The sequence below is a fragment of the Miscanthus floridulus genome, chromosome 7 (assembly GCF_019320115.1).
Source record: "Miscanthus floridulus cultivar M001 chromosome 7, ASM1932011v1, whole genome shotgun sequence".
NCBI classification, from domain to species: domain Eukaryota; kingdom Viridiplantae; phylum Streptophyta; class Magnoliopsida; order Poales; family Poaceae; genus Miscanthus; species Miscanthus floridulus.
Window position 1 is genome coordinate 106,378,916 of NC_089586.1, and position 10,828 is coordinate 106,389,743.

The following is a 10,828-nucleotide window of genomic DNA, read 5'->3' on the forward strand; positions in this document are numbered from 1 at the left end:
ACTATTGCACAATCATCTCAGAACCCAAAAGACATAGCAGTAAAAATTTCCTATTTTCCTTCAGGGCTATACTCAATTTCTTCAAGGGTCTATTTGAATCTCGTGAATTAAAACCAATATGTAGAATATGCTGCTCATTTCATTATTAGATTATTTTCTAATTCTTCTCAGTTCCTTGAAACCAAAGTGCGTGGGCCTAAGAGTAAATTGCGTGCAGAGTACAAGAATTTGCAGTTTACTCTTTCTTCAACAAAAGTTTGAGTGAGGTTCTCATGGGGGACTCGTTCTTGGTATTAAATGTTGAAAGTGATTGATGGGTTTTTATCATTTTCCGTGTGTACGTAATGCAATACTGATGCGCACAATAGAGTTTTTATCGTTATAGATGTTGATAGTGATTTTTTTTAACCAAGACGCTGACCGTTGATACATGCTCGCGAGTGTTGCTTGTTTACTGTACTAGCTAGCTAGGGGTATGATTTAAGAGTCACCCGCGAATTGATCATGAATCAGTTGGTTAAGTTCTTTATAGTGGAAACTATTCATCTGTGTTCAAGTCCTCGATTTGGCACATTTCCTCGTATTTTCCTGGATTTATTACAAGATTTAACGGCGCTATACTTTAAGGGGGTGTTTAGTTCCACGGACTAAATTTTAGTCCATGTCATATTGGATGTTTGGACACTAATTTAGATTATTAAATATAGACTAATTACAAAACTAACTGCACAGATTGATACTAATTTGCGAGACGAAACTATTAAGCTTAATTAGTCCATAATTTGACAATGTGTTGCTATAATAAATATGTGTTAATGATGAATTAATTATGCTTAATAGATTCATCTCGTAAATTAGTGTCCATATGTGTAATTAGTTTTATAATTAACTCATGTTTAGTCCTCCTAATTGGCATCCGAACGTCCGATGTGATTGGGACTAAACTTTAGTCTCTGGAACCCAACACCCCCTAAGTGGTAGATGACGTCCCCATCAACGGCGAGGCACCTATGATAACTTCGTGAATCTAGAAATCTTCTGGCTTAGTACTGTAATTTTTTTAAAAAAAGAAATGCTTCTGCACCCATATACTCATCTCCATGGACAAAGCGTTGCCGTATCAATCGAATTGAATCGGCACAGTGTCAAGGAAAAAAAGGACATGTATGAAAAAATATGACATTCCCTGGACTTTTGGTGTTGATTGCCTAGATTATTCATATTTGTGTGAATACTAAGGATATATATAGTATATGCTTTTGTAGTTCCATGTAAGCATAAGCCACGAGATGAAAAAAAATTACGAATTCAAATTATGCAATCCTTTTGTCGGATACCGTGAGAAGGGGTACCCTAAGCAAGAACCAAAAAACGACTGCTTAGACTTCGTAAAGATCGAAACCAGCTAAACACCGCTGGCCTCGGCCGATTCTCCGACTCGCCCGAGGCCCCCTCACCGCTGACCTCGGGCGATCCCCCACCGAAGGCCTCGGCCGACCCCCTCTCGTCGCAGGCCTCGGCCGGGCCGCCGACCCTCCGTCTCGTGCGAGGCGGGCTCGGCAGCACTCCGCTGCCTCTTCCTTCACCCGTCCCTCTGACAAAACGTCGTGTCGCATTAACTCAGCCAACTGCTGCCCCTGACATCGGCCGCATGCTCGGCACAGTACAGCGGAATGACCGACGGGACAGGAGGCAGGACTAGGCAGGGGTTACCCGCCACTGTGCCAACCACTATGCACATGGTTGACGCCCATGCCTCACTGTGCTGCCAACTCCTGCTCCGAGAACAACGCAGCGTGGGGAGCCACGTCTAGGATACTGTGGCCTCGGAATCAGTACCCAGGATCAATAATTCCCTCCAAGGCCTCGGCAGTTTGCTTCAGGGGCTCGGCAGCCTGAGGATCCATGTCCGCCGAGCCCCCCACGATGGCTCGGCCTCGGCATCTGCAGAGCCACGGCTCCCTACGACGTCATCGCACGATGACCAGCACGTCGCCTGCCATGTCCTGCCTCAAGCTGTACTGGAACCCCACGACGCACAAGACCAAGTATGACCGGCGCGTCACTTCTGCACAATAAGGACGGGGCCACTCCATCGACCATACCACAACAGTGGCCGGCTACAGGGCTCGGACACGCCACCCCCATTTATAGAGCGCTATGTAGCAACATATGTACGTTCCTGGGTCTCCCTTAGAGTATAAAAGGGAGGGACCGGGGCCATTTCTAGGGGAGAGAGCAACGAACAGAAAGACGAACACACCAATAGAACTACACGCTTCCACGCTGCTTGAGAACAACGCCTCAAGCAGCCCGCACCTCCCCCGCCGAGACCTGGGGCTAGCTCCCTCTCTCACCTAGCTTGTAACCCCCTACTACGAGCACTCCAGTGCAAGGAATACAAGATCGATCTCTCAGACTGGACGTAGGGCCTCGATTGCCTGAACCAGTATAAACCTTGTGTCTCTTTGCATCACCATCCGGTTCGGGAGCACGCAGCACAAATTTACTCGTTGGTTGAGGCCCCCCCGGTCCGAAACACCGACAGTTGGCGCACCAGGTAGGGGCGGCTGCGTGTCGTTTTCGTCATCCCAGCAGGATCCGGATGGTAGACCCCATACGACCATTGCATCTCGGCACCGTAGTTTGGTTCGGGAGCCTAGAGTTCATATCTCTAGGGCATGAGTACGACATGGTGCTCCTCACTCCTCGAGCCCCACCGTCCGACGATGAAGTCACGCCCCGGCAGCCTAGGCGCAGGCGGCGCCCGGGCGGCCGCTCTCGCCGCGCTCGCCAGGCACGACGCGAGCAAGGCCACCCCAACGCTACGCGAACCCGGGGCGGCACGCCACTCCCCGCCGATATCCTACGACCAGCTGCTGGTACGGGGTCCCTGGCTGGGGACCTGTCTGGCCTGAGCATGGATGAAGGAAAATCGCCGGTGGCTCGCGGCGATGCCCAGTCGTCTAGCTCCGCTCCACCACTCCCTGAAGAGCCGACCCTGGCGGGGCAGAATCTGGAGACGGCACCGTCCCCATACCCCTTTGGGTTGAGAAATGCCGCCGCCTCTTATGCCTACGCTTACACTGCCACTCACGAGCACCCCTCGGAACGCCGCCAGCGCTTCGCTCTCGACCTGAGCACCCACTCCGACTCCTCGGATGAGGACGAGGCATGGCCCGGGGTGGATTTCTCCAAACTCCACAACCCTAGGGCTTTGCGCCAATTCTTGGCCGCAAGCGACTACTGCCTCAGCTATTCTGACTCTGACGATGAAGGGACTTACGATCCATCTCGTGAGTGCTTCCACATCGGGCTCGGGATGCCAAGGGCGGGCGAAGAGGACGAGAGGACAGGCAACCATTCCCCGCCTCGGGCAGGGGCGGGCGATGCCACACCTCCACGTCTCGAAGCCCCGACAGCACGGAACGAGAATCCCGTCCGCGGGGAGCATCGACGCCTAGACCTGGAGCAGCTCCGCGAGCTTCAAGCCAAGGTCGAACAAGACCGACTCCTTCTGCAACAGCTATGGGACACTCTCGAGCAGGAGCAGCAAGGGCGCGGTGAGGGCGGAGGAGCCTGACGGAGGGCCCGCGACGTCCATCACCACATCAACGACAACGAGGGGGGTGAGCTACCCCCAATCTTTAATCGCGCTAGCCAGAATGTCGCAGCGGCTGCGATGCTGGTCCGAGCAATGCCCGAGCCCTCCACCACCGAGGGGCGACGGGTCCGCGGAGAGCTCCACGACCTCCTCGAGACCGCAGCGGTGCAGCAGGCTGAAAGTTCCGCCTCCCGCCGGCGCGGAGGCACTTCGGAGCAACCCACGGCGCAACCTCGCCAGGGCTAGGATGCCTCGGTCCGTCCCGAGCCTGCTCGCGCGCCGACAGTCAACAGGGCCCTCTCGGTGCGCGACTGACCTGGACACCAACGCGAGGCACAAGGCGACCACGAAGTAGTTGGCAGGCGACGGCGCCACGACGACGGAGCCGCCCGGGGCTACCACCCACACCGAGGCGGTCGCTACGACAGCGAAGAGGACCGCAGTCCTTCTCCCGAGCCACCTGCCCCTCGGGTCTTTAGTAGAGCCATCCGCAACGCTCACTTCCCAGCCCGGTTTCGGCAACCTGCCAACCTCACAAAGTATAGCGGCGAGACGAACCCCGAGCTATGGCTAGCCGATTATCGCCTGGCTTGTCAGCTAGGTGGTGCGGATGATGACCTGCTCATCATCCGCAACCTCCCTTTGTTCTTGTCAGACTCAGCGTGAGCCTGGCTCGAACACCTTCCCCCCGCACAAATCCACGACTGGCGCGACTTGGTGAGGGTCTTCGTCGGGAATTTCCAGGGCACCTACGTGCACCCCGGGAACTCCTGGGACCTCAAAGGTTGCCGCCAGAAGCCGGACGAATCTCTTCGAGATTTCATCCGGCGCTTCTCTAAGAAATGCACCGAGTTGCCCCGCGTCGGTGACTCGGAAATCGTCCAAGCATTCCTCTCTAGCACCTCCTGCCGAGACCTGGTCCGAGAATTGGGCCGGAACGTACCAACCACGGCGGCCGCACTCCTTGACATCGCCACCAACTTCGCCTCGGGCGAAGAGGCGGTTGGGGCCATCTTCCCCAACAACGACGCCAAGGGGAAGCAGAAGGACGAGGCCCCCGAGGCCTTGCCCACCCGCATCCCCAAGAGAAAGAAGAGGGGTCGCCCAGGGAAGCAGGAGGTCCTCGAGGCCGGCCATGTCGCCACAGCAGATCGCAGGAATCCCCGAGGCCCCCGGGGCCCCGGGCTATTTGACGACATGCTGAAGAAGCCCTGTCCTTACCATCAAGGTCCGGTGAAGCATGCCCTCGAGGAGTGCACCATGCTCCGGTGTTACTACGCCAGGCTTGGGCTCCCCGATGACGATGACGCCAGGAAAGGGGGCGCCGGCGAGAGGGACGGTGATAAAGATGATGGGTTCCCCGAGGTACGCAACGCCTTCATGATCTTTGGCGGACCCTCGGCATGCCTCACGGCGCGCCAGCAAAAGAGGGAACGCCGGGAGGTCTTCTCGGTCAAGGTGGCCACCCCCCAGTACCTCGACTGGTCTCGAGAGGCAATCACCTTTGATCGGGATGACCACCCCGATTATGTTCCAAACCCCGGGCAGTACCCGCTTGTCGTCGACCCGATCGTCGGCAACACCCGGCTTACCAAAGTGCTCATGGACGGAGGCAGCGGCCTCAACATCCTCTATGTCAACACTCTGGAGCTCCTGGAGCTCGACCAGTCATGGCTCCGAGGCGGTTCCGCGCCCTTCCACGGCGTTGTGCCAGGAAAGCGCACGCGACCCCTCGGGCGCATCGACTTACCCGTCTGCTTTGGCACTCCCTCCAACTACCGTAAGGAGGTCCTCACCTTCGAGGTGGTTGGATTCAAGGGGGCTTACCACGCCATCTTGGGGCGCCCGTGCTACGCCAAGTTCATGGCGGTCCCCAACTACACCTACCTCAAGCTCAAGATGCCAGGCCCCAATGGCATCATCACCGTCAAGTCCACGTACGAACATGCATACGACTGCGACGTCGAGTGCATCGAGTACGCCGAGGCCATCGTGGAGGCCGAGACCCTCATCGCCAATCTCGACCAGCTTGGTAGCGAGGTTCCCGACACCAAGCGGCGCGTTGGGACCTTCGAGCCCGCAGAGGCCGTCAAGCTCGTCCCTGTCGATCCCACCATCCCCAACGGCCGAGGACTGAAGATTAGCGCCACCCTCGACAGCAAATAGGAGGCCGTGCTCGTCGACTTTCTCCGTGCGAACGTCGATATGTTCGCGTGGAGTCCCTCGGACATGCTAGGCATACCAAGGGAGGTCGCCGAGCACGCCTTAGATATCTGGGCGGGCTCTAGGCCGGCAAAGCAGCGCCTGCGCCGGTTTGATGAGGAGAAGCGCAGGGCCATCGGCGAAGAAGTGCAGAAGCTCATGGCAGCTGGGTTCATCAAGGAAGTATTCCATCCAGAGTGGTTGGCTAACCCTATATTAGCCAGGAAGAAAAGCGGCAAGTGGAGGATGTGCGTGGACTACACTGGTCTAAATAAAGCGTGCCCGAAAGTCCCATTCCCACTACCACGAATGGACCAAATCGTCGACTCCACTGCAGGATGCGAAACCCTCTCCTTCCTTGATGCGTATTCCGGTTACCACCAAATCAAGATGAAAGAGTCCAACCAGCTCGCGACTTCTTTCATCACTCCATTCGGCATGTACTGCTACGTAACCATGTCGTTCGGCCTCAGAAACGCAGGGGCTACTTACCAGCGGTGCATGATCCAAGTCTTTGGCGAACACATCGGGTGAACCATCGAGGCCTACGTGGATGACATCGTAGTCAAGTCCAGGAAGGCCGGTGATCTTGTCGGCGACTTGGAGGTTGCCTTCACATGTCTCAGAGAGAAGGGCATCAAGCTCAACCCCGAGAAGTGTGTCTTCGGGGTTCCCCGAGGCATGCTCTTGGGATTCATAGTCTCGGAACGTGGAATCGAGGCCAACCCGGAGAAGGTCTCAGCCGTGACCAACATGGGCCCGATCTGAGACCTCAAAGGGGTGCAGAGGGTCATGGGATGCCTTGCGGCCCTAAGCCGCTTCATCTCGTGCCTCGGCGAAAAAGGCCTGCCCCTGTACCGCCTCTTGAGAAAGTCCGAGCGCTTTTCTTGGACCACCGAGGCCGAGGAAGCCCTCGCCAGGCTCAAAGCACTGCTCAGCAACCCCCCCCCCGTCCTGGTTCCGCCCACCGAGGGCGAGCACCTCTTACTCTACGTCACCGCAACGACCCAAGTGGTCAGCGCGGCCGTAGTAGTCGAGAGGCAGGAGAAGGGACATGCTCTACCCGTCCAACGACCTGTCTACTTCATCAGCGAAGTGCTCTCCGAGACTAAGACGCGTTACCCCCACATCCAGAAGCTGGTTTACACCGTAGTCTTGGCTCGACGCAAGCTGCGTCACTACTTCGAGTCCCACCCGGTGACTGTGGTGTCGTCTTTTCCTCTGGGAGAGATAATCCAAAACCGGGAGGCCTCGGGTAGAATAGCCAAGTGGGCTGTCAAACTCATGGGGGAAACCTTGTCTTTCGCGCCTCGGAAAGCGATCAAATCACAGGTCCTGGCCGACTTTGTAGCCGAGTGGACCGACACACAGCTGCCACCCGTTCAGATCCAATCAGAATGCTGGACCATGTACTTCGACGGGTCTCTGATGAAGACTGGGGCTGGCGCGAGCCTGCTCTTGGTCTCGCCCCTTGGAGTACACATGCGCTACATGATCCGGCTTCACTTTGCCGCCTCCAACAATGTGGCCAAATACGAGGCCCTCGTCAATGGCCTGCAAATCGCCATCGAACTTGGAGTGCGACGTCTCGACGTACGGGGTGATTCGCAGCTCGTCGTCGATCAGGTGATGAAAGAGTCAAGCTGCCATGACCCCAAAATGAAGGCATACTACACGATAGTACGTCGCCTAGAGAACAAGTTCGACGGTCTCGAACTCAACCACGTTGCACGAAAGTTCAACGAGGCCACAGACGAACTGGCAAAGATGGCGTCGGCGCGGACCCCGGTCCCCCCGAACGTCTTCGCCAGAGACCTCCACAAGCCATCCGTCGACTACGCCTCGGCGACGGAAGAGGGCCCATCGGCCGAGCCCACCACAGGGCCCGAGGCCCCCTCTGCCACCGAGACCCCGCCAGCCGAGCCCGAGGCCATGGCGATTAACGCAGAGCCTCCCAAGGCCGACCAAGGAACGGACTGGCGAGTCCCTTTCCTTGATCGCCTCGTTCGAGGAGAGCTTCCTGCGGACAGAACCGAGGCCCGACGGCTTGCGCGACGAGCCAAGACTTACGTCCTCTGCAACGGCGAGTTGTATAGGCATAGCCCATCTGGCATTCTCCAACGATGCATCACCACCGAGGCTGGCCAATCCCTACTTTGGGACTTGCACGCGGGAGTCTACGGGCACCACACGGCGCCTCGCGCGCTCGTGGGTAACGCCTTCCGCCAAGGTTTCTATTGGCCAACGGCAGTGGCCAACGCCACGAAGCTGGTACGCTCCTGCGAGGGATGCCAGTACTACGCTCGACAGACGCACCTCCCGGCCCAAGCCCTCCAAACCATCCCCATCACATGGCCATTCGCTGTGTGGGGGCTGGACATGGTTGGGCCTCTGCAGAAGGCACCTGGGGGCTATACCCATCTGTTGGTAACCATCGACAAATTCTCCAAATGGATCGAGGCTCGTCCGATCACTCAGATCAAATCCGAGCAAGCGGTGCTATTCTTTACGGATATCATCCACAGGTTTGGGGTTCCTAACACCATCATCACTGACAATGGGACACAATTCACCGATCGCAAGTTCCTAACGTTCTGCGACGACCACCACATCCGGGTGGCCTGGTCGGCCATAGGACACCCAAGGACGAATGGCCAAGTAGAGCGTGCCAACGGCATGATCCTACAAGGCCTTAAGCCAAGAATATTCAACCAGTTGAAGAAGTTGGCAAGAAATGGCTTGCCGAACTCCCGTCAGTCATCTGGAGCCTAAGAAACACCCCGAGCCGAGCCACGGGATTCACACCGTTCTTCTTGGTCTATGGAGCCGAGGCCATCCTCCCCACTGACTTAGAATACGGTTCCCCGAGGCTACAGGCATACAACGAGCAAAGCAACTGCACCACCCGCGAAGACGCCCTCGACCAACTGGAGGAAGCCCAAGACGTCGCGCTGCTACACTCAGCCAGGTACCAGCAAGCCCTACGACGCTACCAAGCCCGGCGCGTCCAAAGCCGAGACCTGAAGGTAGGCGACCTGGTGCTGAGACTGAGGCAGAGCAACAAGGGCCGCCACAAGCTGACCCCACCCTAGGAAGGGCCGTACATCGTCGCTCAAGTGCTGAAGCCCGGGACCTACAAGTTAGCCAACGAGAAGGGCGAAATCTTCACCAATGCTTGGAACATAGAACAGCTACGTCGTTTCTACCCTTAAATTTCCAAACGTTGTTTACATTGTTTCTCGAAATACAATAAAGAAGCGTTCTTAGTTGTTATAATCTTTCGAGGAACCCCCTTATAGACAAGTCGATTGTATAGAACCTAAGGACCGTACGATCGTCTCAAAGGCAAAAAGGCTGGCCGAGCCGTGAGAACGGCCTATGCCTCCGGGCTACGGTAGCTCCCTCACCACCTTTTCACCCAAAGGACAGCGTAGGCTTCGAGGAAGTTCTGTGCAGAGAGCTTGTCTATCAATAGGGGCTCGACGTCACAATAGCGCTATAAGGGAGACTTGGCTAAGGAACAAGGAGCACGGTTCAACGGAACTTACCCTCGGCCTTACTCTTATAGGCTAAGGCCTCGACCCGAGAGGCCTCGGCCGCCTTGGTAGCCTCTGCCAAGGCGACTTTCATCAGCTAATGCTCGCTCTGCTCCGCACCCTGCTGCCCCGCTATGGCCTTGGCAGAGGCTGTCGCTTCTTGGGCCTGAGACCTGAAGGCGTCTTGCTCCTCCTCCAGTTCCTTGATCTTCGCCACCAGAGGGGCAGACTGCTCCTTAGCCGTGGCCAACTCAGCCTGAATGTCAGCACAACGAAGGCGGAGGTCCTCCACTTCCGCACTCCGCGCCGACAAAAGCCCCTGGGCATCGGCAAGCAGGCCCTTCTGCCGCCGGAGCTGGTCCCAGATATCCCTCTCCCTTCGTAGGAACACCAATTTCCCAAGGGATCGGGTCTCGAGCTCCTAAACAGGCAAAACAAAAAACGCACGTCAAACACTATGAGGGACCTCGGAGAGAAAACAACGCGGCACGAGAGAGGAAAGTACTTACCTGGGTGACACCGGGCAAGTCCCCTCCCATAATAGTCATCGCTGTCTGCAGTGACCGCACTGCCAGTTGGCGGTACTGCTCGAGGGTATCCCATCGCCCCCCTCTACGATATCTTCAAGGGCGAACACGGGCTCCCCCTCAGGGTCAGCCCGGTTCCGCTAGAAAACACGCGGGAAGTTCCACCCACGGGGCTCGGGCCGTAGCCGGACAAGGGCCGAACTCCCCTCGGCGGGATCTGGGACTGGCTGCTCCGTGGTACTAGCCGCCTCAACGTCCGCCGCCTCCTTCCCATGGGAGGAGTCATCAGACGAGATTGTCTGAACTAGGGGCGGCGCCAAAACTTGCTCCGTCTCCATCTCCATCGCCTCGGCCTCGATGGACCCGGGGGCTCCGGCCTCCGCCGTCTCTACCTCGGTGGCCCCGGCATCCACCGCCCTGACTTCGGAGGTCTTGGGCGCTCCGGCCTCACCCTCAATGGCCTCGGCAATGGTGGACGCCCCAGCCTCATTTGCCCCAAGACCCACGACATCGCGGGGCATGGGCTCCTCCTCCTCCACTCGCTTCGCGGCCGCCTCGGCACCCTTTTCCTGGGCAGCCGCCTCCCCCAAAATGGCCCCGCCCGACGCCGCGCCACGCTGCACGCCAGCCTGCGCCTCCGCTGCCTGATGGGCGGAGGAGCTAATGTTCACCTTGAGCGCCTTATGGGGCGCCAAGACAGGATCTTCCACCAGATGCTTCTAGCTCGAAGCAAAGACACTCCCAAGGTCAGCATGCGACCAAGGGGCAAACAAGAAGTACTACGGACTCCACCAAAAAAAAGACGCTTACCGCGAACGAGGGTGCAGCCGCTTCGGCACCGCCAGCCTCCTTTGCAACGGCGGCGGTGGCAGCAGCAACACGGCCTCTGTGTCCACCGGTGCTAGCTGGCCTCCACCGGACCCCGGCACCTCCTCGACCCTTCGCGGAGACAATGGGGT